This window comes from Sciurus carolinensis, unplaced genomic scaffold (assembly GCF_902686445.1).
Source record: "Sciurus carolinensis unplaced genomic scaffold, mSciCar1.2, whole genome shotgun sequence".
In the NCBI taxonomy this organism is placed as follows: domain Eukaryota; kingdom Metazoa; phylum Chordata; class Mammalia; order Rodentia; family Sciuridae; genus Sciurus; species Sciurus carolinensis.
The window spans coordinates 179,035-204,003 of NW_025920223.1; the positions used below are offsets into that span (position 1 = coordinate 179,035).

Sequence of the window (24,969 nt, forward strand, 5' to 3'; positions counted from 1 at the left end):
AGAAGACTGGGGAAAAGATCAGGGAGGAGGTTAGGGAAAAGATCAGGGGAAAAAATTCAGGGAGAACTGGGCATGGTGGCACACACCTGTAATCTCATGGCTTGGTAGACTGAGGCAGGAGTATTGAGAGTTCAAAGCCAGCCTCAGCAATTTTGCTAGGCCCTAAGGAACTTAGTGAGACCCAGTGTCTAAATAAAATACAAAAAGGGATGGAGGATGTGGATTTGTGGTTAATTGCCCCTAGGTTTTTTCCCTGATACAAAAAAAGTAAATAAAGTATCAGGGAGGTCAGGAAAAAGGTTGGGAAAAAGAAAAAAATGTAAGATTCAAAGTGACACAGGATATAGTCAAAGCATCAAGTGAACCCGTTACATTTCCCCACTGTCAGTTTCTAGCTTCCATTTCTATGAAAAGTGGGCAAGGACATCTCCAAGCTACTTCCTACTGAAAGGGAGTGAAGTTGCTGGGTGGCCTCCAGGTGGAGTAGACTTCATCCCTCCCATGAACGGACAGCACTGTGAGTCTGTGGCACAGGTGTGCCAGCAACAGGGCACTAGTTGGTGTACAGTGTGCTATGCACTGAATGTGGGCCCCTCTGTGTGGTTCACAGAACCAGAGCATAGTCCAGCTGTCTCTAGATTATGGCCAAAGGGTCAGTTTCACCATGGTCTGTGTGAGAGGTCATCTGCTTTTCTCAGGGAGATTACTGGCTCCTGGCAGGCTGTGGTTGTCTGGCACACCACTGGGCCTGTAGTGAAGGCAAGTGCTTCCTGTCATCAGAGTATCTCCTCTTCCACTCTTGTTCACTGCATCTTTTAATCTTGTTATTAATGTGTGTCACAATTTGTTCTGGGTCTCTCACCCTTACAGCAAGCCTGAGTGCAGAGACAGGGCACCCTGGTCTGCTGGACTTGCTGGACAAGGAATACAATACAAGGTACTCGGTGCTGGAAAGCCAGATGCAGCAGGGCATGGAGGAAATACAGCAGAGGTCAGTTTTTGGGGGAATGAACTCTGAGAAATGCTTCACAGATGATGATGAGGATGATGATGATGAGGATGAGGATGATGATGATGATTTTTTACTGAATGACAGACTCCACCCAGTTTCTTATGCCCACTTTTATTTTTAAATGAGGTCTTGCTCAGTTACAAAAGCTGGTCTCCAACTTGAAATCCTCCAGCCTCAGTGATTGTCATGGATAAGCATGTACCTGCTCACCTCTACAGGATTTTGATGTGATGTATGGCCTAGCACATGTCCTGCAGTTGTAGATTCTTGGCAGGGGAACTGTGGGGCAAAAGTGTTCTTCTTGGTCAACCCAGCTCACTGGGGTCCTATCCTTACTGCTGAATGAAATAACAGCTGGTTCACTTTGGTTCCAGCTTCCAGTTCCCCAGGATGAAGATCATGAGCACTGTTTTCCTTTGTTCAGTCTGACCAAGTCAGGGTCCAGCCAGTGCAGAGGCACTTACTACCTGTGACTATGGGTCAGGCTGGGTTCCATGGTTCTTGGCTGCCTTGGACCCAGGTAGATTTCCATTCTGACCAACCTCCCACTGGTTATGATCATGATCCAGGCACTTTCCCTTTAAACATTACAGAACCAAGGCAATTTTTTTATCCTGGCTCTCTGCAAGATATTGCTATGATTTGTGGCTAGTTCCCCTCTGCTGCTGGATATCAAGACAGTTTTCCTCCAGAACAGGTTACACACAGAATGTGGCTGCAATTAGAGGGACAGTACCTCTAGGACTGGGGCAACTACTCACCCACCTCCCTCCACCATTGGTGGCCAGTGGCAGCAGCAGTCCTTAGACTTTCCCTTTTCTCTGTTCAGGGTCAGAACTGCCTTCCACTTGTATCTGAGATCTGACTTCTGCCTCCACTTACTGGAAATCACATGGTTTCTGCCTGTTCCTTAGGAAATTGTGTGGAGCACTCGGCTCACACTTCCAGGGTTGGATGTCATACACACTATTGCCCTTATTTGTGGTGAAGGAAAAGGGCTTCAGGGAATTTAGAGATCCATCTTAAGTTCTTTCTAGACTGATTCTCAAGAAATCCACAAAAGAAATGCCTCCTCTGGTTTAACATGCTGTTTTCTAAAGGGAGACATATGCTGGGATGATTTAAAGGGTGACTTCTCAGCTCTATGTTCCACAAGATTGCTGCAGAGTCTGCCACAGCTTTCTGCTCACAGTTTGGTTTTAAATGGCTTGATCTACTTCAAGGACACTGCTTCTACTGTCATGTTTTAGTATGCTCTGTTTTTCTTTCAGATGTTTTTAAGGAGGTAAGATCGTGTGCTTTTCTGCTCCCTCTTTCTCTCTCTGTTGCTCCTTTCCCCTTCCCCACCCTAGCCTGGGAAGCTCTGCCTTTATTTTCTGCTGGATCTTCTAGCATCTGCATGTCTCAGACTTTGAAATATTAGAACATTTGTTTTGTCTCCTACCTGCAAGATAAGCTGATTCTTACCTATATTCATTGTGCTGTGGAGAGGTTGGTAAACACTGTCAAGTTCCATTTTGTCTTATTCTGCAGTCTCCTTAGTCCAGTTTTTGGTACATGGATTGAACTCAGAAACAATCAACCACTGAGACATGTCTTGAGCCTTCATTGTTTACTTTGTCAAGGTCTCATTGAGTTGCATGGAATCTCACTAACTTCCTGAGGATGGCCTTGACCTTGCAGTCTTTCAAACCTGTCTCAGTCTCCTGAGTCACTGGGATGACAGAGAGGTGTGAACCATTGTGCTGTGCTGGTCATTGCTAATTTTTTTTTTTATGTGCAGAGCTAGAAGCATTGGGGGTATATATCACTTTCACCCCTGGTATCTGATCAGATTTCTTAGCCTGAATCATGCCTGCATCTAAGTTTCTTAGGACCATGCTAAATTGCTGAGGATGACTTTTAACTCACATCTTCCTGCCTCAACCTCCTGAGTCAGTTGGTTGACAGGTGGAAGGAAGTCCAGGGCCAGGACCCCAGAGCACCATCCCAGGAAGGCAGTCATAGTGGACACCATGGAGCATTTGCTGGTTTTCAGTATATTGCAATGATGGTCAAATCAGTTTTGTCAGCACTTCCTCCCTGGCAGCAGTCAGGTGCCCACTGTTCAGCATGGTGTCATTCTTTGTCTTCTCAGACCAGCTTTGCATCAGTTGCCAATCATCCAGGCAAAATGTCCTTTGCTGTTCTCTTCTGTGGGGTGGGTAAACCGGTGTGGTCATGGAGGATGTTTTGCTATACCCTCAGAGTCTCAATTCTGTGGGTGCAAGTTAGAAATGTCAGGGATCACATTCAGATTCCATTCACTTTTAAAATTTATTCTAATTAGTTATACATGAGAGTAGAATGCATTTTTATGCATCATAAATAAATGGAGTATAACTTCCTGTTCTGATTGTACATGAGATGTAGAAACACATGGGTCTCATAATCAAATTGGTCATATAATCATATATGTGCATAGATCATCACTTTCAACATGTTGAATTGTTGTTTCATGTTCTAACAATCTCTAGTGACTGGTTTTGGTATTCTTCTTTCTTGAACCCTTTGAGCTCTTCCTTGAGGTGTCAATCATAATCTTATTTTTGCCATTAATGTGACAAAAGGGATGCTATGGAAGATGTATTAGACTTTCTGGTACCTTGAGTAGTGGAAACCAGTTTTGTGGGAACCACAAGTGAGGATGGGTGTGGAAACCAGCAAAAAAACAGAGAAATGGAATAGGACTGGGTTTGGTGGCCAGGATAGCTTCAGGAATCCTGAACTCCCAAAGGCACAGGGAAAATTGTGTCAATCAGATGCAGGAGCAGATCCTAGGGTAGTTGTTATGTACAGGCCTGTGTTCCACCTGTGGAGATGTTCTTGAGTACATGATCATGTTGTAGGCAATATATGGGAGGAAAAAGTGAGATTTCTCCTGCCTATGCTGTTTGACAGTAAGAAGTGCCCTGATTCATTTCCTTCAATATCCAGGGAAGATACTGTCTCAGGTGGGAATTGATGTTTGGGAAAATCTATTGTGGTGGTTGTGTACAAAATGAATAACAGGTGTCTAATCTAGTAGGTAATAGAAATATGCAAGTCTGTTATGGTGAACCTTGAGCAAGGTGTTAAGAACTCCTCCCTTGTACTTCCACCATGGCTTCATCTGCTCTTAATCAGTCTTTCTATTCATTTTTTGGTCAGTGTATTACTTTGAGCCTTCCAGGTGGACTCTACCATCTTCTCCTTTCTCCAACTTCTGATATTTATTGTTGTGCCTGAGAATTTATCTTCTGAGACTTGATCCTCTATCTTATTATGTATCTACTGTGTGTGGGGTGTGTGTGTGTTGGTGTGTGGGAATGGAACCTGGAATCTTGCACATGGTAAGCAAGTGCTCCACCCCAGTTCTTCCTATTTATCTCATATTCTTTACTTTGTTTTTATGTTAAAATAAATATCTGCCCATCCTGTGCCTTCTACTCTCCAATCCCTAAAAACAACCACTTTACACTCTTAATTATTTCTACTGGACTTTCTACATAACAGCTTATTCTTCTGCATCATGAGTTTCCTACTTTTGAGTACTCATTACAGAGGGATAACTAGATTTTTTTTATACTCCTTGCTGCAAACGTTACCATCACATAACACTGCTCTCTTCCCTTGTCCCCATAATTTAATTATAATAATTTTAAAGTAGAAATGCAGATCTGTAAATGCATCACATGAGGGGAAGCCTCATCAGGAAGGGTCAATTTATCAGGTATTGAAAGTTTTATTCTAATATGCCTATTATTTCATTTAGTCTGGAAAAATAGTTTCTTTTAGAAATAAATTTAAGGGAAATTATTTTGTAGGTGTTCAAGTTTTATGAGAAGATTGAAGAAAATACATCTTTAATTGGTAAGAGAAGAGGAATCCTAGAATATGGTAGAGGGCTTGCCTCTGATGGCCATGGATAACATGGCAACCAATGAGCTCAAAATATCAAGGTGGTGTGTCAATCCAGGGACTTTGAGAGGTGGTACTGCTGTGTGTGTGTATAGCTGTAGAATCAGGGTGTTGACAATCAGTTACTTTCAGAATCACTTTTCTTCACAACCTTAGCATATACTTTATATGGATTAACATCAGTGTGGAAAATGTGGATCCCTGACCAATTAGGCCTATCTGGGAAGAACATGAGAATTCAGCACTGTAAATGTCTTGAATGCACCTTCTATTTTGTACTGCTTATCTGAGAAGGCAACCAAACAGCTGCTTGAAGAGGAGGAAGCTGTTGCTTTCTTAATGCCCAGTATTTGTGGTGTTCTGCTCATTGCACAGAGTTCAACCTCAGATAGCCAAGGTGAAGAAAAATGAAGTGTAGAGGGGAAAAACTGCATCAAGAGTTGCAGATGTTTGCTTAAGTATGTGTTCTAATTCTGATAAAACATGTAAATATGTGTTTTATCATTCATGTACCACATAAGGCAGAACAAACTTCTAGGGAAAGGTGCTCATTCAGGCAACTGCAACTCAGGCTTAGATTTCAGTTTTCCATGTCATCTAGTGTAAATATACTTGCAATCTTAGTGTATAGAAGGCAGAATTTTTGCATAGTTTGAAGGAAAAATATTCTCAAATGAAAAATTTGTCATAATTGGAACTTGCCAGAAGTGAAGACTTTTTCTATAACCAGTAAAAATCCTGGATCTGATACAAGTAAACAAATAATTCAATCATTATCTTGTAGACCTACCTAATCCCATTACCCCTCTCTAGATCCAGAAAAGACAAAGATTATAGAGACTTCAGGAATAGTTAATAAGTGTAATGAATGTGCTGCTTGTTTGTTACATTTGTGTCCTGTTCTACAATTCTCTGCTGAGTGGAACAATGATCCCTTCTGTAACAGAGGCAGGAGGATTCCCTGAGCCCTGGAGTTTGGTGCCTGACAAATAACACAATCCCCCACCTAGAAATAAAAAATGATCACAGAACTTAAAGGCCACATTCAAGGGAGGTCAAGGGTCCAGGGTCTCTGGGAAGTGTTTTTACATCAGCTCAGAGACCAGATAGACTGGTCAAAAAAACAATTTTTATAATCAGTTACCTCTTTCTGAGGGATAATTTGGGTGTTCAGGACATTGTAAACAACAAAGTAACTGATTTATATCAATGAATTAGAATAATAAAGTGCATTAAGCTCATTTGAATTTAATAATGTAGGTGGTTGGATGGTTTAGCTTGTAAATTTATTCATGCTTAAAGGCAACTTGTAGGTGAATGCTTCCTTGGAAAATCTTCCTCATGAGCAAGAGAGAACTTCACAGACTCTGATTTAACACATGTTCTTCACTAAGTCAGGGTCACTCCAGCCTCAGAGACTGGGTCAGTCAGGACTGCCTCTCCCAAATCTATAGTCCTATTTTCTCTTTCTATGTCTTGAAAGTAAACCTAAAAATAGAAGAACAGAAAAAATGTTATCTTATAAAAATAAGAAAATGCACAGAACAAAAAGATGAAAATAAAAATGACTAATAGAAATACTAATACAAAATAATTGTATTTCCCACGGGCAGCCAAAGTGTACTGATATGACCTAAGTAATCTACCTCTGCATATCTAAATTATTTCATATGGATACACTGCATATTGCTGTCCTGGAACACATCATTTAACTGTACCATGGCAACAATAGCCCTAACCTAATTATAACAAACTTGCAGCAGCTGGTCCTCGGAACCATGGTGTATTTAGTGATCATTCATCAGGTGCAGGGATTGCATCCTGATTGTCTCTGGAGTGCACATTACTGGTCTATCTCTGCCCAAGGTTTTGGCACCTTTCCTGCACATGCTCCAGGTGCCAAGGTCTCAGGACTTCAGAGTCACTCCAACAAACAGCTCCAAAGTATGTGGCCCCTGTGTGCACCACATGCAAGGGAGTCCTCAGGTCTGTGTGGATGAAACCTGCAGGAGGGCAGACGGGCCAGTCCAACTTTGCTTCTGTTCAAGGTGCCTGGAGCAGGGATGGCCCATAACATGGTTTCCTCTTTCTCCTCCCGCATCCTGGCCCCAGGTTTCCAGGCCTGTGTGGATTGACTGCAGCTTGGTAGCATCCGAGCCATGTGCTGCCCTTCTCATGCCTCTTTCCCTGCAGAGTGTGTCTGACTGGGCCTGCCAGTGGAGGCTGGTAGGTTTTGGGTTTCTGGGGACTCCATGAGTGGGGGATGGTCTGGCATGTGGAGTGGGGCCAAGGGGACACTGCCTCAGGAGCCTCAAAAGAGCAACTTGGTGGTAATCCCCAGTGGCTTGGGAATTGGACCTAAGGTGTGAAGAGAAGAACCTTCCCCATGTGTGGACATGATGCTGTCACCTGACCTTGCTTCCCAGTGCAACACATCCCAAAATGTAGGAGCACGTGGCAGGGTTTGTTGCAGTCAGGAAGTCAAACAACCCAACCGTCTCCACCCGGCCCCTCTTCCCTGCATATTCCCTCAGAAAACTTAGCCATTTTCATTTCTTGGTTAAGGATCCCATTCAATCTGCACCCAGCCCCGTCCTCCCCAACAGCCAACAGTGGAGCACTGGAGGAAACCTGGGTCCTGAGAGAGCTCTGTCCATGGCCCTGGAAACTTTGGAGTTTCCTTCAGTCAAGGGGCTGGGGGAAAAGGATTAAATGAGAGTGTGCCTAGTTCCTGCTAGGGACAACCTCACCAAGCCAGACCCATGGCCAGGGAGCCCAAACAGGGAGAATTCCCTGCCTCCAGAAGGGCACATTCAGGACTCATTTTCAGAAGAGTATTCCCCAGAAGCAAAGTAGGCAGTGAATAAGTTCTTATGTCTCAAAATACATCACCAGCAAACTCCCCAGCACCCAGGTGCTCTGGAGTAAGAGAGTTTGATCCAGGAAATGTGTTTATCATACCAGTGGGACTGGTGCTGGCAGCAGCTGTGTCTTTGCTGTGAATAGGGTGTATGCATGTGAAGTGAGGTGGAACATTACTCCCCATCTGGCAGCCCAGGGCCTCTCGTGAACCAGAAGCCACACCAGGAGTGAGAGGAAAGTTTCAGCCCTTGGAGGAGAAGGAGTCAGGAGAAAGGAGATGGGCAGACCAGTGGACCTGTGGATAAGTGTAGGGGACAGAGGAGGAGCTCAGACCCCAGGTGAATGATTACAGACAGCACCCAGGTCAGTGCTTTGTACCACAAACCATTAGGGTGTTTAGAAGGAAATTCTAGAGGGTGTGTGATGTAGGTCTCCTCTCTCAAGTTCACTCTTACTGTCCTGTGCAAGTGTTGCTGCCCTTAGGGTCATACACCACACAGACTTGGTCTGAAAGTGGATAGATGGGTAGAACAAACTCTGTGATGGAAAGAATGCAGAGATTCATGGTGCAGCTGAAGGAGCATGAGGGCTGCTTACAGCTCCCAGCAGAACTGCTGACCCTGGTGGGCATGCTGTGTCAAAACATGTAGGATGACCTTGGAAAACACAGCCATTGATTGCTACCATTCTGGAGATCCAGCTCTACCTGCACCTCCTGGACAATGTGGATGTGGTCCTGCTGTTTGCCTGTGTCCTGGTCTAGCAGGAGAAGCTGCAGGCAGCCTTCTGGCTTCTAGATGTAAGCCTGAGTGGTGGGGCAGGGTGCAGAGGGAGGTGGAGGCTGCTTCCACTACACCCAACAGGACATGAGTTCAGTCAGGGTGACCTACCCTCACTGGATCAACTTTAACTTGATTGGAAACAGGAAGTAAACTACCTCATCAAGTCCATGTTCAGTGGTCATCCTGTGCCATACTGTGTTAAATAATGAAAAAAAATCAGTGGATAACACATGGTCCACCTTTGGAGAGCTGTGTCCTTGTCAACAAGGTGGTCTTACAAACCTAGGATCTCAGTCTACAGTAAGTTTTGTTAGAAATAAGGAAGTGCCACACAAAATGATACTATGCCCAAAAGTGAGTGGGCAAGGCAAACCTTTACTTCTAGTAGAAGGCTATGCTACCAGAACCTGCCTAGCAAGTACCTGGGTGAGTTGTCCATCTGCTTTTATCTCTAACCTAATGCAGTGCTGCCCTTCACTCTGACTTAAGGAGTTTGGGGTTACAGTCTACTAAATTGACTAATTTTAGAATTAGGGCAGGGAAAAAGAAAGGGTTACAATTGGATCCAATTAAGTCTGAATACTAGATTCTGAAAATGAACTACCAGGTTTTCTATTTCTGAAAACCAGAAGTGTTTCTCCAGCCATCTGGTGGTACAATGGATCTCAGCATGTTTGGCATTACCACCTGACCTTATTGATAGAAAGCCACTTGTAATCTTTATTTGCCCATCTACTATGAGGATTTTGCTTCATGCTCCTCTCTAAACAGTGGTGTTTATAATTAGTGTGTCTGGGTGATGCAGGGCAGGTTCCAAATAGTGATATGTCTGGCCCAAAGGGGATATTTTTGGTACCAGGGATTGAATACAGGGACAATTAACCACTGAGCCACATCCCAAACCTTTTTTATTCATTTATCTTTATTTTTAATTTTGAGACAGGGACTCACTAAGTTGCTTAGGGACTTGCTAAGTCTTCCCATCAGCCAGAGGAATCTCTGTAAAGAGTACAGAACCCCCAGGGACTGTCTCTGGGCCTGCCCACTTTTCAGTCCTGTGTCTGGGGTCCCAGATGCCTTAGAAGGTAAGTGAACTCTTCCTCATCCTAGAACTCCCAAGACATTTCTGTCTAGGACCTATTGATATTTTTCTCCCTCTTCCAGAGACTGCAGCCTGTCTTCATCTTGCTGAGGAGAAGCCCCAGAGAGGGTTATAACCTCAGTCATGATAGCTCACAGGTATGTCTGATGATGTAACATGGGGCTGCCACACCTAACATGGGCAGAACCTGTCCTGTGCAGGAACTTCTTACCAGAGTCAAGTCCTGCATCTGGGTCAAGGCAGGCAGGAGTGTCCTGAGGTGGCAGAAGTCCATGGAATCACAACCTCAGAAAGCAGGGCATATGATTCCCAGTAACTTCTGCCAGTTCTGTGGATATGGTACCAGAGGTAACAGGGTGGCCTGTCATGGTTGAGTAAATGGAGGGACCGCACAGAGTACTGGAAGTGCCAGCTTGTGTGCCATTGATTGTTAGTCATATCTGGCTCAGGATGAGTGAGCTCTCACTGGGCAAGGATAGGGTCACCTTTATCCCACTCAACTTTGAACATTCCTATCATCTGAGGGTCTGACCCTACTGAGTGGTCATTCACTTAAGGTATGGGTCAACAACTGCCCCCTTGGGTCTAAAACCTGTAGTGCTGAATGTGATATCACCCTAGCTATGCACCCAAAAATGATTTGTCAGGTCTCTCTCTCCATGCCTTAACTTCTCACCTGTGCAGCTGATAACCATCCTCTGTTAGGAAATGTGAAGGTTGTCAAGGTGGGTTGACAGGTCTGGCTACTTGGGGGGTGAGGTGAGGTTCTCAGCACAGCTTGAAAAGTGCCTGGGTGTTCAGGACAATTCCTCAGAGACTTGTGGGCACTGTAGTACCTGCTGTGCTGCACCACACTGTGGATTTGATGATCATTGTGTTCAATCCAGGACATTACTCCCTTCTCCAGCATTGGTTTGCAGGGTTGGCAGCCAGGGAGCTGAGGGCAGCAAGAACTGGGCATGTTCTTCTTCCAGAATTTCCAGGTGCCAGGAAGCAGCAAGGAGCTAGTGAAGCTCTGGAGTGATATCCACTACCACATGGATGTGAGGAGGTTGGGTGTGGTGGTGCTGAACAACCTGTAGAGATACTGCTGCAGAAGAGGTTCTGTGGACATATGTCTGCACTGATTCCAACAGGGATGCCAACGGGTTGGATGTACCCCCAAGGCACCAGTGGGGGACTGGTGGAAGGAGCAAGAGTTTACAGCCACAATATCATAAGCAGTATGGTATCAGTGTTTCTTGCTGGCAGTGAGCCAGGCCCAAGCTGCACTCCCCCTGCCTCCTCAGGCCTAGGTGGCTGAGGTCATCTTTATGACCATCTCCTCCTCTCTGCTACCTGAGTCTGGATGGGTGATAGAGCCTGTGGCCAGTGACAGTGGACATGGATGGCAAGTGTGTCTCATATCTGGGCCTCAGGGAGCCTCTCAGCATGATAGAAATGGAAGTGTGGCAAGGACTGAACAGGAGTAAGTCATGAAGGGAAGTACTGGGAGGTAATGGGAAGGCAAGACAGGTTGCAACTGGGTGAACAGGAAGTAAGTCTCAGGAGAAAAAATAATTATCAAATATTTAGAACTAAAGGACAGTCAAACATGGGATATAGCTAATGCAGTAACAGTAATTTAAAACACTTGTTAGTTAGCAAGTTACAGTGGAAATTCATAAAGTAAGCATTTAATACAAGAAATGGGAAATTAATATTAGAGAAATGGAAGGACAGAAATAATAAAGACAAGGATAGAAATTCAAGGACAGAAAATAGACAAAAGAAAGAACTAGCAAATGTGCAGTAGATTCTTTAAGAAGGCAAAGTAGATAAACTTTTGGAATTAAAGATCATAAAAAAAGGCAAAAAGCACAAGTGAACATTATCAGGAATTCACAAATTCACAGTAGAATTCATTAGAAAAATTTAAAAAGCCCATGAGCAACTTGATGTAAAAAAATTTACAGCAGATGAAATAGACAAATGTATAAAAATATAAACTATCAAAACTTTCAAAAAGTAATAGAAAAAAGGGAACCTGTGTGTGGTATAATAAAACTAAATATTTGGTCTTCATACCCAGATCCAAGCTCAGAGCTGCTAAAATCTTTGGGATTTTCCTGAGTGAAAAGAATGTCTCTTGTTCTTCTAAAGTTTGGGCTAATAAGGTGAAGCCTGGTGGTGCCCCTGTGGCTTGGAGATGCTTGCTGGTCACTGGGAACTGGGGCCTTCCAGCTCCATTCCCTGACCTCCAGTGACATCCAGTGATTTATCCATCATTGTGAATAATGAAATTTCAGTACCACCCTCAAGGAGTTCCTGGGTTGGACAGCATATTCGGGTGTTGGGACAGTGGCACACTTGGGAAGGGCCTGGAAGCTCCATGCCCTCCTCCCCTCAGGCCTCACCTCTATACATTTTCCATTTGGCTCTTCTGAGGGGTCCTTTGTAATTACACTGTATAATTAGAAGTAGAATACTTTCTTCAGTCCCAAAAGTCATTCTAGAGAATCACTGGATCTGAGGATGATTGCAGGAACCTCCAAGTTTGCAATCAGGGGATGGGGGTGCAGGCAACCTGGGGCACCTGTCTAGCCCCATTAGCATCTGGTATTGGGTGGGAGCTGTTGTATGGGACTGTTCCTTAACTTATGGGATCTGCACCAACCATAGATGTCAGAATTGAATCAAATTGTTGGGCATTGTCCCCTCCAAATTCACATATTGAAATCTGAGACCCAGGGTGATGGCATTAGGAGGTGGACTTTGGTGAGGTGATTTTGTCATGAGGACATGAAAATAACTCAGACTAAAGGCCTAAATGTGAGAAGGCAAAATGTTTAAAAAACTATGGACTTTTTAGGAGAAAATATAGGAGAATGTTTTTAGGACATTTAGAGAAAGATGTGGTAAGATTCCAACAGCATAATATACAAAATAAGAAATAAATTTAACTTTGAAAAATTTAAAGTTCATAAGCCAAAAAGATATTGTGACAAAGTAGAAGGACAAGCTGTACTCTGGGAGATGTTTAAAAACTACCACACTGCTCAGTTAATATGGGATGGGTGGAAGGAAGGAAGGAAGGTAGGATGGATGGATGGATGAATGGTTGGATGGGTAGGTGAATGGGTAGATGGGTGGATGGGTAGATGGAAGGGTGGATGGGTAAATGGGTGGATGGTGGATGAATGGATCAGTGAATGGATAGACAAATGGATGGGTGGAGGGATGAGTGGATGAGGGGACTAAAAGAGAGGTACCTATTTAATTATTCTGCCTGTCCTGGTGATGGGAAGGAAGACTGAGTGGGCTTTGTTTGTTTTTACTGTTTTTACATAGGGTATTAATATAAAATCTGAAGTAAAGTAAGACAGATCAGGAGACATCTGCCATCAGAAAGACAATTTTATTCACAGTTTCCAGAGAGGGAGGACACACACCACAGGGAGGGGGTGAGGACATAGGGGGAGCACCAGTGTCTGCTGTGAGGCAGAGGGAGGGAAGAGAACTGTGGATGAGTGTCTTTATTGTGGTTCTCCTACAAAGAAATGGAAAAGGCAGGGCATACAGGCTTAGAATGGCTAGTTTGAGTAATTTCTGGGTGGTGTGGTGCATGTAACTCTACCACCTCTCTTGTTCCTGGCCCTGAGATGACAAGGGCAGTGTCAGTTGTGGCCTCCATGTGAGCCCAGTAAAGGAGATGGTGGGAGTGCCGGCCCTGGGCAGGTTGTTGTGTATTTGGGAATCATGCCTCCTGAGTGGGGGTGTTGTGTGGAGGAGAAGAGGGAGGTAGGAGGCCATGGCAGGTGACCCAGGCAGGTCATGCAGTGGTCCATGACAGGTCACATCCTGTGATCAGATGCAGGGCAGGTGTGGAAACCAAGTTTGTAGAAACCAGAACATGGTGCCCAAGCCCCTCCCCTCCCTGTCTCTTTATCTCTGTTTCCCAGTGAATGTCTGCCCCGTCTGTAGCGTCAGGACACAGGATGGAATCAGAGTGCCCAAAACAAGGGTTCAGTTATTGGCATACCTTATTTTTGGTGCCTGGAACACAAGGCCCAGCAAAGCCTTCCCAAGCCATGGTTCCTGCCTTCACCTGCTGTGGCAGATAAGGGACAGACTTAGGGAGGCGATGCCCATGCTCCACCCCAGCCTCTAATGTGGATCAGCCCATCTCTGCCCACTTGCCTCACAGGCCAAGACCAGCTTGTTTCCAGAATACTTTTCAACAAAGCCCCCTACATGTGCAAATTGCCTCTGGATTGGGTGAGTGAAATCTAGCCTGGAGTGATTTTTGATTATTCATTTGTGGTGCTGGGGATGGAACCCAGGGCTTTGCACAATGTCCCAATGTTGCTACCAGCCCTATGGACTGCCTTGTAGTAGCAATTTTGTGACATTCAAATGGCAGCCCAGCTGTTAGGTTTTCTGCTGGGAGTGGTGTTCTGACACAGGCACTCCATTAGCCTGTGACATATAATGCCCAGACCAGCATAGGGGTGCCTCAGCCCACTCTGCCTCCAGCATCCATTGTGCAAGGAGTCAACCTGGATGGAGTGGCTCCTCCTAGGCTTCAAATCAGGGAGGTTACTCCCTCTGGATTCACCCGGCCAGGCCTGGATTCACCCACCCAAATCTGGAGCCACTAGGAAGCCTCTGCTTCTTGGGAACATTTGCTTAATCACCTAGAGAGCCCTTCTACACAGCAGGCACTTCCAGGGAGCCCAAGTGTAACTAAACGAGTCCCCATTCTCAGCAGCCTGCAGGCCGGAGGATTATAGAAAACCAACCACCCAACATGGAAGGAGCAGGACCAGCTCTGTCATTTGCAGCCCCTGGTGCAAAATGCAAACCCAGTGTGAGTGATCAAAAATTACTGAGAACTTCAAGTCCATGAGGGTGGACAAGTGAACCCAGCACAGGGTCCCTGCTTGAATATAGTTGGCTTTGGGGAAGAGGCAGGAGGCCAAGGTGTGTGAGAAGTTGTATCTACCCAGGCAGGGGGAGAAGGGACAGGGGTGAGGGCCTCAGGGAGGAGAGGGGAGGCACTATTTAAATCCTGTTATTGCAGAGATAATATCAGAGCCTTGGAAGATGAAAAGTTGTTGCCAGGTGGGAAAAGTCAGGACTGGGATGGAACAGGTGAGTAATGCAGGTAGACAGTAGCCACTAGAAGCACAGGACGTAGGAGGCTCTGGCCTCCTCAGATCTGCAAGCAGCTCAGGCCAACCGGAACAGAATGCAGAGGGTCTCGGATGGCAGATCAGTTACCTGTGCCACCTGACAATTTTCCCCTTCCCTGAGCAGCTAGAAGCTATGCTATTTTCTCAGAGCTTCTAATTGTCAGGAACAGGGTGTGGCTCAGCTAGGTACTTTGGCTCATTGGTTCTCATAGGTTGCAGTCAAGTTGATGGTGGGGTTGGAGTCATCTCCAGGTTGACCTGAGGGAGGGTACACTGCCAAGCTTTCTCATGTGGTTTTTGGCAGGATTCAGCTCTTTGCTGCCTGGTGGCCAGAAGCCTCCCTCAGTTCCCTGCCCTGTGGGCCTCTCCAAAAACCTACCTTGCTCCAGTATGACAGAGGAGAGAGACTGGGGTCAGGGAGAGCCACAGTATTTTTATGACCTAATATTGGAAGTAACAGTCCATCACTTTTGCTCTATTTTCTCACAAGAAATGTGGTGTCAGGTCCAGCCCACACTCCTGAGGTGGGGGATCATCATGCTGCTAATGGGGCCAGACTGTAGCACCGAGTGACTATATGAGATTCAAATCCAGGTGTTTGTCTGGGGAAAAAAAAAAGGTTACAGGTGTGGTTAACACTTGTAGTCAGCAGACTTTTTTTTTTATTGTAAACAAATGGGATACATGTTGTTTCTCTGTTTGTACATGGCGTAAAGGCATACCATTTGTGTAAACATAAATTTACATAGAGTAATGCTGTTTGATTCATTTAGTTATTTTTTCCCTTCCCCCCCACCCCTCCCACCCCTCTTTTCCCTTTATACAGTCCTTCCTTCCTCCATTCTTGCCCCCCTCCCTAACCCTAACTCTAACCCTAACACTAACCCTTCCCACCCCCCATTATATGTCATCATCCACTTATTAGCGATATCATTCGTCCTTTGGTTTTTTGAGATTGGCTTATCTCACTTAGCATGATATTCTCCAATTTCATCCATTTGCCTGCAAATGCCATAATTTTATCATTCTTTATGACTGAGTAATATTGCATTGTATATATATACCACAGTTTCTTTATCCATTCATCAATTGAAGGACATCTAGGTTGGTTCCACAATCTGGCTATTGTGAACTGAGCGACTATGAACATTGATGTGGCTGTATCTCTGTAATATGCTGATTTTAAGTCCTTTGGGTATAGGCCAAGGAGTGGGATAGCTGGGTCAAATGGTGGTTCCATTCCAAGTTTTCTAAGGAGTCTCCACACTGCTTTCCAGAGTGGCTGCACTAATTTGCAACCCCACCAGCAATGTATGAGTGTACCTTTCTCCCCACATCCTCGCCAACACCCGTTGTTGCTTGTATTCTTGATAATCGCCATTCTAATAGGGGTGAGATGGAATCTTAGGGTGGCTTTGATTTGCATTTCTCTTATTACTAGAGATGTTGAACATTTCTCCATATGTTTGTTGATTGCTTGTAGATCTTCTTCTGTGAAGTGTCTATTCATTTCCTTAGCCCATTTGTTGATTGGATTATTTGTATTCTTGGTGTAGAGTTTTTTGAGTTCTTTATAGATTCTGGAGATTAGTGCTCTATCTGAAGTATGATTGGCAAAGATTTTCTCCCACTCTGTAGGCTCTTTCTTTGCATTGCTGATAGTTTCCTTTGCTGAGAGAAAGCTTTTTAGTTTGAATCTATCCCAGTCATTGATTCTTGCTTTTATTTCTTGTGCTATGGGAGTCCTGTTGAGGAAGTGTGGTCCTAAGTCGACAGGTTGAAGCTCTGGACCTACTTTTTCTTCTATAAGATGCACTGTCTCTGGTCTGATTCTGAGGTCCTTAATCCATTTTGAGTTTATTTTCATACATGGTGAGAGATATGGGTTTAGTTTCACTCTGTTGCATATGGATTTCCAATTCTCCCAGCACCATTTGTTGAAGAGGCTATCTTTTCTCCATTGCATGTTTTTGGCCCCTTTGTCTATTTTCTTTTGAGAAAATTGTATTTATTTGGGTTTGTGTCTGTGTCCTCTACTCTGTACCATTGATCCACCTTTCTATTTTGGTACCAATACCATGCCGTTTTTGTTACTATTGCATTGTAGTAGAGTTGAAGATCGGGTATTGCGATACCCCCTGCTTCACTCTTTCTACTGAGGATTGCTTTAGCTATTCTGGGTTTTTTATTCTTCCAGATGAATTTCATAATTTCTTGCTCTATTTCTGTAAGATACATCATTGGGATTTTAATTGGAATTGCATTGAATCTGTATAGCACTTTTGGTAGTATGGCCATTTTGACAATATTAATTCTTCCTATCCAAGAACATGGGAGATCTTTCCATCTTCTGAGGTTTTCTTTAATTTCTTTCTTTAGTGTTCTGTAGTTCTCACTGTAGAGGTCTTTCACCTCTTTTGTGAGACTGATTCCCAAGTATTTTATTTTTTTCGAAGCTATTGTGAATGGGGTAGTTTTCCTAATTTCTCTTTCTGAAGATTCATCACTTATGTGTAAAAAGGCCTTAGATTTATGTGCATTGATCTTATACCCACTACTTTACTGAATTCACTTATGAGATCTAAAAGTTTTCTGGTGGAATTTCCTGGTTCCTCTAAGTATATAATCATATCATCAGCAAATAGGGATTTTTTGAGTTCTTCTTTTCCTATTCCTATCCCTTTAATTTCTTTGGACTGTCTAATTGCTCTGGCTAGAGTTTCAAGGACTATATTGAAAAGAAGTGGTGAAAGAGGGCATCCCTGACTTGTTCCAGTTTTAAGGGGGAATGCTTTCAGTTTTTCACCTTTTAGAATGATATTAGCCATGGGCTTAGCATAGATGGCCTTTACAATGTTAAGGAATGTTCCCACTATCCCTATTTTTTCTAGTGTTTTGAGCATGATGGGGTGCTATATTTTATCAAATGCTTTTTCTGCATCTATTGAAATAATCATGTGATTCTTGATTTAAAGTCTATTGATATGGTGAATGACATTTATTGATTTCCTGATGTTGAACCAACCTTGCATCCCTGGGATGAAACCCACTTGATCATGGTGCACTATCTTTTTAATATGTTTTTGTATGCGATTTGCTAAAATTTTGTTGAGAATTTTTGCGTCGATGTTCATTAAGGATATTGGTCTGAAATTTTCTTTCCTCGATGTGTCTCTGACTGATTTAGGTATCAGGGTGATATTGGCTTCATAGAACAAGTTTGGGAGGGTTTCCTCCTCTTCTATTTTATGGAATACTTTGAGAAGTATTGGAATGAGCTCTTCTTTAAAGGTTTTGTAGAACTCGGCTGAAAACCCATCTGGTCCTGGACTTTTCTTTGTTGGTAGGCTTTTGATGACTTCTTCTATTTCATTACTTGAAATTGGTCTATTTAAATTGTGTATGTCCTCCTGGTCCAGCTTAGCAATTCATATGTCTCTAGAAACCTGTTGATGTCTTCGAAATTTTCTATGTTGTTGGAGTATAGATTTTCAAAATAGCTTCTAATTATGTTTTGTATTTCAGTCGTGTCTGTTGTGATATTTCCTTGTTCATTCCGAATTTTAGTGATTTGGGTTTTCTCTCATCTTCTCTTTGTTAGTGTGGCTAAAGGTTTATCAATTTTGTTTATTTTTTCGAAGAACCAACTATTTATTTTGTCAATTTTTTGTATTGTTTCTTTTGTTTCAATTTCATTGATTTCAGCTTTGAGTTTGACTATTTCCTGTCTTCTACTACTTTTGGTGTTGTTCTGTTCTTCTTTTTCTAGGGCTTTGAGCTGTAGTGTCAGGTTGTTTATTTGTTGAGTTTTAATTCTTTTATTAAATGCGCTCCATGAAATAAATTTTCCTCTAAGTACTGCTTTCATACTGTCCCAGAAATTTTGATATGATGTTTTTTGCTCTCATTTACCTCTAAGAATTTTTTAATTTCCTTCCTAATATCTTCTGTTATCCATTCATCATATAATAGCATATTGTTTAATCTCCAGGTGTTGGAGTAGTTTCTGTTTTTTCCTCTTTCATTTATTTCTAACTTCAATCCATTATGATCTGATAGAATACAAGGTAGTGTTTCTATCTTCTTGTATTTGCTAACATTAGCTTTGTGGCATAATATATGGTCTATTTTAGAGAAGGATCCATGTACTGCTGAGAAGAAAGGGTATTCACTCTTGGTTGGATGGTATATTCTATAAATGTCTGTTAAGTCTAAATTATTGATTGTGTTATTGAGATCTATGATTTCTTTGTTCAATTTTTGTTTGGAAGATCTGTCCAGTGGTGAGAGAGGCATGTTAAAATCACCTAGTATTATTGTGTTATGGTCTATTTGGTTTCTAAAATTGAGAAGGATTTGTTTAACATACATGGATGAGCCACTGTTTGGGGCATAGATGTTTATGATTGTTATATCTTGCTGATTTATGCTTCCCTTAAGCAGTATGAAATGTCCTTCTTTATCCCTTCTGACTAACTTTGGCTTGAAGTCCACATTAACTGAAATGAGGATGGATACTCCAGCTTTTTTGCTGAGTCCATGTGCATGGTATGTTTTTCCCCATCCTTTCACCTTTAGTCTATGGGTATCTCTTTCTATGAGGTGAGTCTCTTGCAGGCAACATATTGTTGGATCTTTCTTTTTAATCCAATCTGCCAGTCTATGTCTTTTGATTGATGAATTCAGGCCATTAACATTCAGGGTTATTATTGAGATATGATTTGTATTCCCGGTCATTTGGTACATTTTTAAAATTTTATTTATTTATTTATTTTTTTGACACAACTTGGTTCCTCCTTTATTTGACAGTTCCTTTAGAATAATTCCTCCCTTTGCTGATTTGCTTCTTTGTGTTTTATCTCTTCCTCATGGAATATTTTGCTGAGAATGTTCTGTAATGCTGGCTTTCTTTTTGTAAATTCTTTTAGCTTTTGTTTATAATGGAATGATTTTATTTCATCATCAAATTTGAAGGTAAGTTTTGCTGGGTATAAGATTCTTGGTTGGCATCCATTTTCTTTCAGAGCTTGAAAAATGTTGTTCCAGGCCCTTCTAGCTTTTAGGGTCTGGACTGAAATTTCTGCTGATATCCGTATTGGTTTCCCCCTGAATGTAATTTGGTTCTTTTCTCTCACAGCCTTTAAAGTTCTGTCTTTATTTTGTATGTTCGGTATTTTCATTATAATGTGCCTTGGTGTGGGTCTGTTGTAATTTTGTGTATTTGGAGTCCTATAAGCCTCTTGAAGTTGATTTTCCATTTCATTCTTCAGATTTGGGACATTTTCTGATATTATTTCATTGAATAGATTTTTCATTCCTTTTGTTTGTTTCTCTAAGCCTTCCTCAATCCCAATAATTCTCAAATTTGGCCTTTTCATTGATATCCCATAGTTCTTAGAGATTCTGTTCATGATTTCTTACCATCTTCTCTGTTTGTTAAACTTTGTTTTCAAGGTGAAATATTTTGTCTTCAATATCTGAGGTTCTAAGAAGAAGAGCTTAGAAAATGTGGGCGGGTCTCATTCAATCAGTCCCAGCCTCAAGAACCAAACTCAGCTTTCCTGAGGGAGATAATTCTGTGTCTGCTCCTGCTTGAGTCTCCAGCATTTGCCTGCCTGTGACTTCCTTAAAATAAATCTGTTAATATTTACACATACATATTCTATTGGTCCTGTTTCTCTGTGGATATGGGCTCGTGACTGGGAGGAAGCATCATGGAGGCTGTTCTGGAGGCTGCCCTGCTGGTTCAGCTCCCTGGGGCTGCTGTAGCAGAGTGCCACAGACTGGAAGGCTTGCACAGCATACATTTATTTCCTGTCAGTTCTGGAGGACTCAATCCTGACATGGTACTGTGGTCAGCATTGGTGTCCTTGATTTGCAGATGGCTGTCTACCTGTGTCTTCCCTCACAATGTGTCTAGAATCCCTATTTCTTCTCATGAAGACAGCCACCAGTCAGGTTGGATTAGGGATGTCCTGGGTGACCTCATTTTGACTTGGCTACCACTATAAAGACAGTATCTCCAGGAGGACCACAGAGGAGTGAGGGGCAGCAGCCATGGGTGGTCCAGGGGGAAGATTAACTGGCCCCAAATGGAACTGAAGAAGAAACCATTCAAGTGCTGGTGAGTGTCAAACAGAAAGAAGCAACTGATGCATCAGATGGTCAGGGCTGTGATAGATGAAGGGCTGATCACACAGCATCACCTCAAGAAGCAGGCATCCAGTGCATGTGCCAATATTACTCTCTGGAAAGAAATGCAGAAAACTCCTGCAGCAGATCTGGCTTGCTCAGAAAGAGAAGGCAGCAATGGAAGTGGAAATCCCTTCAAAACCAGCCAGGACTAGTAAACCACAGCCCAAATGACAAAAGAAGATCAAAACCCCCCAGGATGTAGACATGAAGAATCTTGAGGATGAGAGTTAAAGCCCTTACCTCTTCCACCAGATTTTCAACTGGAGCCAACAGGATTTGGTGGCTGTTTCAGAGGGTTTTGAAGAAAGCATTACCTGCTTTCACTCATCCCTGTTCCTCTTTCATGATGGATTACTGACTTCCCCTGGAGGGATATGTTGGAAGGAAAAAGGGTAGAAAAGAAAGATTCAAGGGGGCCCAACTTCTGTTTATAATAAATTCCTAGAGCTTTGACTGATGTGTGTAATAAAGTGTAGAAATGGTGGATGGGCCATGAAAAGGTCTATGGGTGTGGATGGAGACAGTATAGAAACACAGAATTACTTGAGCAAAAATAATGAGGAGCTAGTCTTTGATGACCTGGTCTCTGTATCTCTCCAACTTTCCATTTCTGACAATAATAGAGATTATTGTAGGAATGACACAGGGGTGAGGATCCTAATCCCAGTCTTGCCTTGACCCCTGTGTGACCAGGATGGGCAAGTCACTTTACTTCACATTCATCTTTCTTCCTTCACTGGATTATGTTTTTAATAAAATAAATACCAAACATCAAAAAAAAAAAAAAAAGACTATCTCCAAATACAGTCAGCCATAGGTCCTAGGGTTAGGATTTCAACATATGATGCTGGGATACTCAGTTCAGAATACTCACAGACACATTGCCTGCTTACCACAGTCTGTATGAGTCAGTGTGAACTTCCACAACAAAACACTATAAAGAAGTGGCTTAAAACACACATGCACTTAGGTTCTCACAGAGCTGGAGGCTGAAAGTCTGAGGCCAGGGGCGAGCCTGTCAGGTCTGGTGAGGGTTCTCTTCCTAGCCTGTTCATATGGAGGAAAGAGAAGGTGATAAACTTCTCGGGTGTCTCCTCTCTGGGGACTAATTCCATCATGAGGGTCACACCCTCATGCATTCATCTAACCCTAATCACCTCCCATGTTCCCATCTCCACATAGCATCACCTCAGGAGCTAGGGCTTCCATGTGTGAATTTGGGGGCAACCTGGGTTTGCTGTGGCTCATGCAAAGGTGAGCTGTCATTGAGAGTTGCCCACCAATCCCTTCCAGGACCAAGAATCTCCAGACTGGGGATACCTAAGCGATGGCCACTGGCACTGACACGTCTGGTCAAGCTGCCCTGGGGCTTGGGTACCATCTGCTGCCTAGACTGAGAGAAATGCCTATCACAGGAGGCCAAGTTACCTGGAAGCTGGGAGTTTGTTAATGCTTCAGTGTTGGGGGGAGGGGATTCCAGGGAGACCCCACTGATCCTTTTCAAAGGTTCTTGTCATTGATCCCCAGTCCAGGGTCTTCTCCAGCAACTGAGTTATCAGGTTGCACAAAGAAACCCCCCAGAACATTCCTGGTCTTTGGCATACATGCATTTCCCCAGGTCCACTGGCACCTGCTGCCTTGTGCTCCCTCCTGGGGACTCTACCCACCAATGGCAGTGTTTGAGAACCTTCCCTGCCTTCATCCTTGTCCTCATCCTTGTCCTAGCTGTGTTTCGTACCCCCAGATGAGGAGATAGGCAACCCTGGTGCTGGACTGGCCCCTGTTAACATGTACAGCCCGGGGCTGGCGAGGTCTTTAATACCCCCAAGGTTACTCGACTGACTGGGGCCAGCTAAGCCACAAGCAGAAATGGCAGCCCTGTGTGTGGAAGACTGCGCTGATGGATTCAGAGTGCTACCCCATGCCACCACCTGACCTGGGATTCCTTTGGTCATGTCTCATGGAAACTGTTTCTGGGCATTCCCTGGTTAACACCATCCCGGCCCTTCCTGGAGCACTGCATGTCCTGCTGTCATTTTGCACTCTTCTCTGGAACCGGTATTCCAAGAAATGCAGAGACCTTTGAAAAGAGAATCAAAGCAAACCTCAGGCCCAGGCTAAGCAAACCCCAGTATCAGCATGTTGGATCAGGGCATGAAGCCCAAAAACAAAACACACAGATGATGTGCATACATTGGGATATTTAGATAAAATCACATATATTTATTCACATGCCAGGAATATGTGCCTACTAATATCACATGTTTTGAAAGCACACAAACACACATCGATCAAAGTTGCAAAAATCTGAAGTGTAGAAATCAATGCTGATTAGGCTCCTACTTTGATTAATGAAAATAAATATCAAATTTACAGAGAGGTGCCTAGGAGGGACACTGGCTGAACCTGGTATGAGACTGCTCTCATCTTTGCTGGATCTCAGATCAGAATGGTGTTTCCTGGGAAGAAGGCCCTGCAGTGGACAAGGCTGGTCTGCCATTTACCTGTACCTACATGTTACCTGCAGGTAGGTGGCTCCCAAATCTACAATGGCAGCCCTGACCCCTCATTTTCCATGCACCCCCAGCTGGTTGCCTGAGCTTAGGCACAGTGATGCCTAGTGGGGTGGAGGCTCTGTTCAAGGTCAGAGGGTGTCTGCCATGTGGCCAGCACCTGAGGATGGCCCCTTCCTGCCTCCTCTCATCCAACCCTGTGCTCTGGGCTGCAGGTCTGGTCCACCCTGGATGAACTTTCTTCAGAGCATTATCCAAAGGACTAGAAAAATGGGTCCCTCTCTAGCCACAACTTCATGCCAGGAGATGGGCAGGGGCAAAAGACTGTGGGGTTCTCCTGGGGTGGTCACAACAAAGTGCCACAAACTGGGTGACCAGAGAATGCATGCTCTCATGGTGCCAGAGGCCAGAGGCTGGAAAGCAGGAGTTGGCAAAGTGAGCTCCCTCGGGGGCCCTGGGAGAGAAGCTATTCCAGGCTGTCCCAGGGACACTCCACCTCACCAAGCCACAGCTAAGCTATTTACCTGTCCTTTCTAGAAAGGAGAGGAGAGCAGAGCAGAGCAGCATTCACAAACTGCTCTGGGTCACTCCATCCTGCAGGTACCCCCTGCTTCTTCCTGTGATTCCCCTGTCCCAGCAGCACAGATGAGATGGAGGACAGTGGGGAGCCCTGCAGCTGCACTGAGTGCCATCTGTCTGAGGATGGCTTCCTTGGGCTGCCACATACCAGGAGCACACAGAAGTCCCCAGGAAGCCTTGGGGGCTGACAAGATGGGACCACAGGAGGCTCAGATGTGGCTCTGCCACTGGCCAACTGTGAGGCCTGGGTCAGGTGCTTCTCCTACACAGCCTCAGCCTTCCAGAGTATCAGCAGGTTGGAGGGATGCTTCTTGCCAGGTAGCATGGATTGAATGTGCGCAAGTGTCCCCTGATGAAGCTCCCTGGGCAAGAGCCATGATGACCTTGTCCATCAGTGTGTCCCTGCAACTACAGTCAGGGTCTGTTCTTCAGCAGGTGCCCAGTCTAGGTGAACAAATGAAGAATGGCAGGAGAAGTCTGAAGTGGAACAGCAGTGGGAGGGAGGGACAGCCCCATGGGAGGATGAGAGGACAAGAAACTATGAGGAATTACCTAACATCTGGGTAAGTGTCCCCTGGAGTCAGTCACAGCTATAAGAAATTTACAATTATTAATTCAACAAATGCTCACAAATGCCTTGTGAAGTTAGTGTCATTGTTATATCCATTTTACAGGTGGGGAAACTGAAGAACAGAGACTGAGAGACTTGTTCAAAGTCCCAGCAGATGACAGGGCAGAAGACAGAGGCCAGGACTAGACCTGGCTGTGGACTCCAGGCTCTTAACCTCTGCAGTCCTCTGTCTTCTCGCAT

At 44.0% G+C, this 24,969-nt stretch overlaps 1 pseudogene; it reads left to right on the plus strand.

Annotated features, from left to right (window-relative positions):
* Positions 1-501: 501 nt before the first annotated feature.
* On the plus strand, positions 502-21,297 carry LOC124975201 (uncharacterized protein C11orf98-like; annotated as a pseudogene).
* The last annotated feature ends 3,672 nt before the right edge of the window (positions 21,298-24,969 follow it).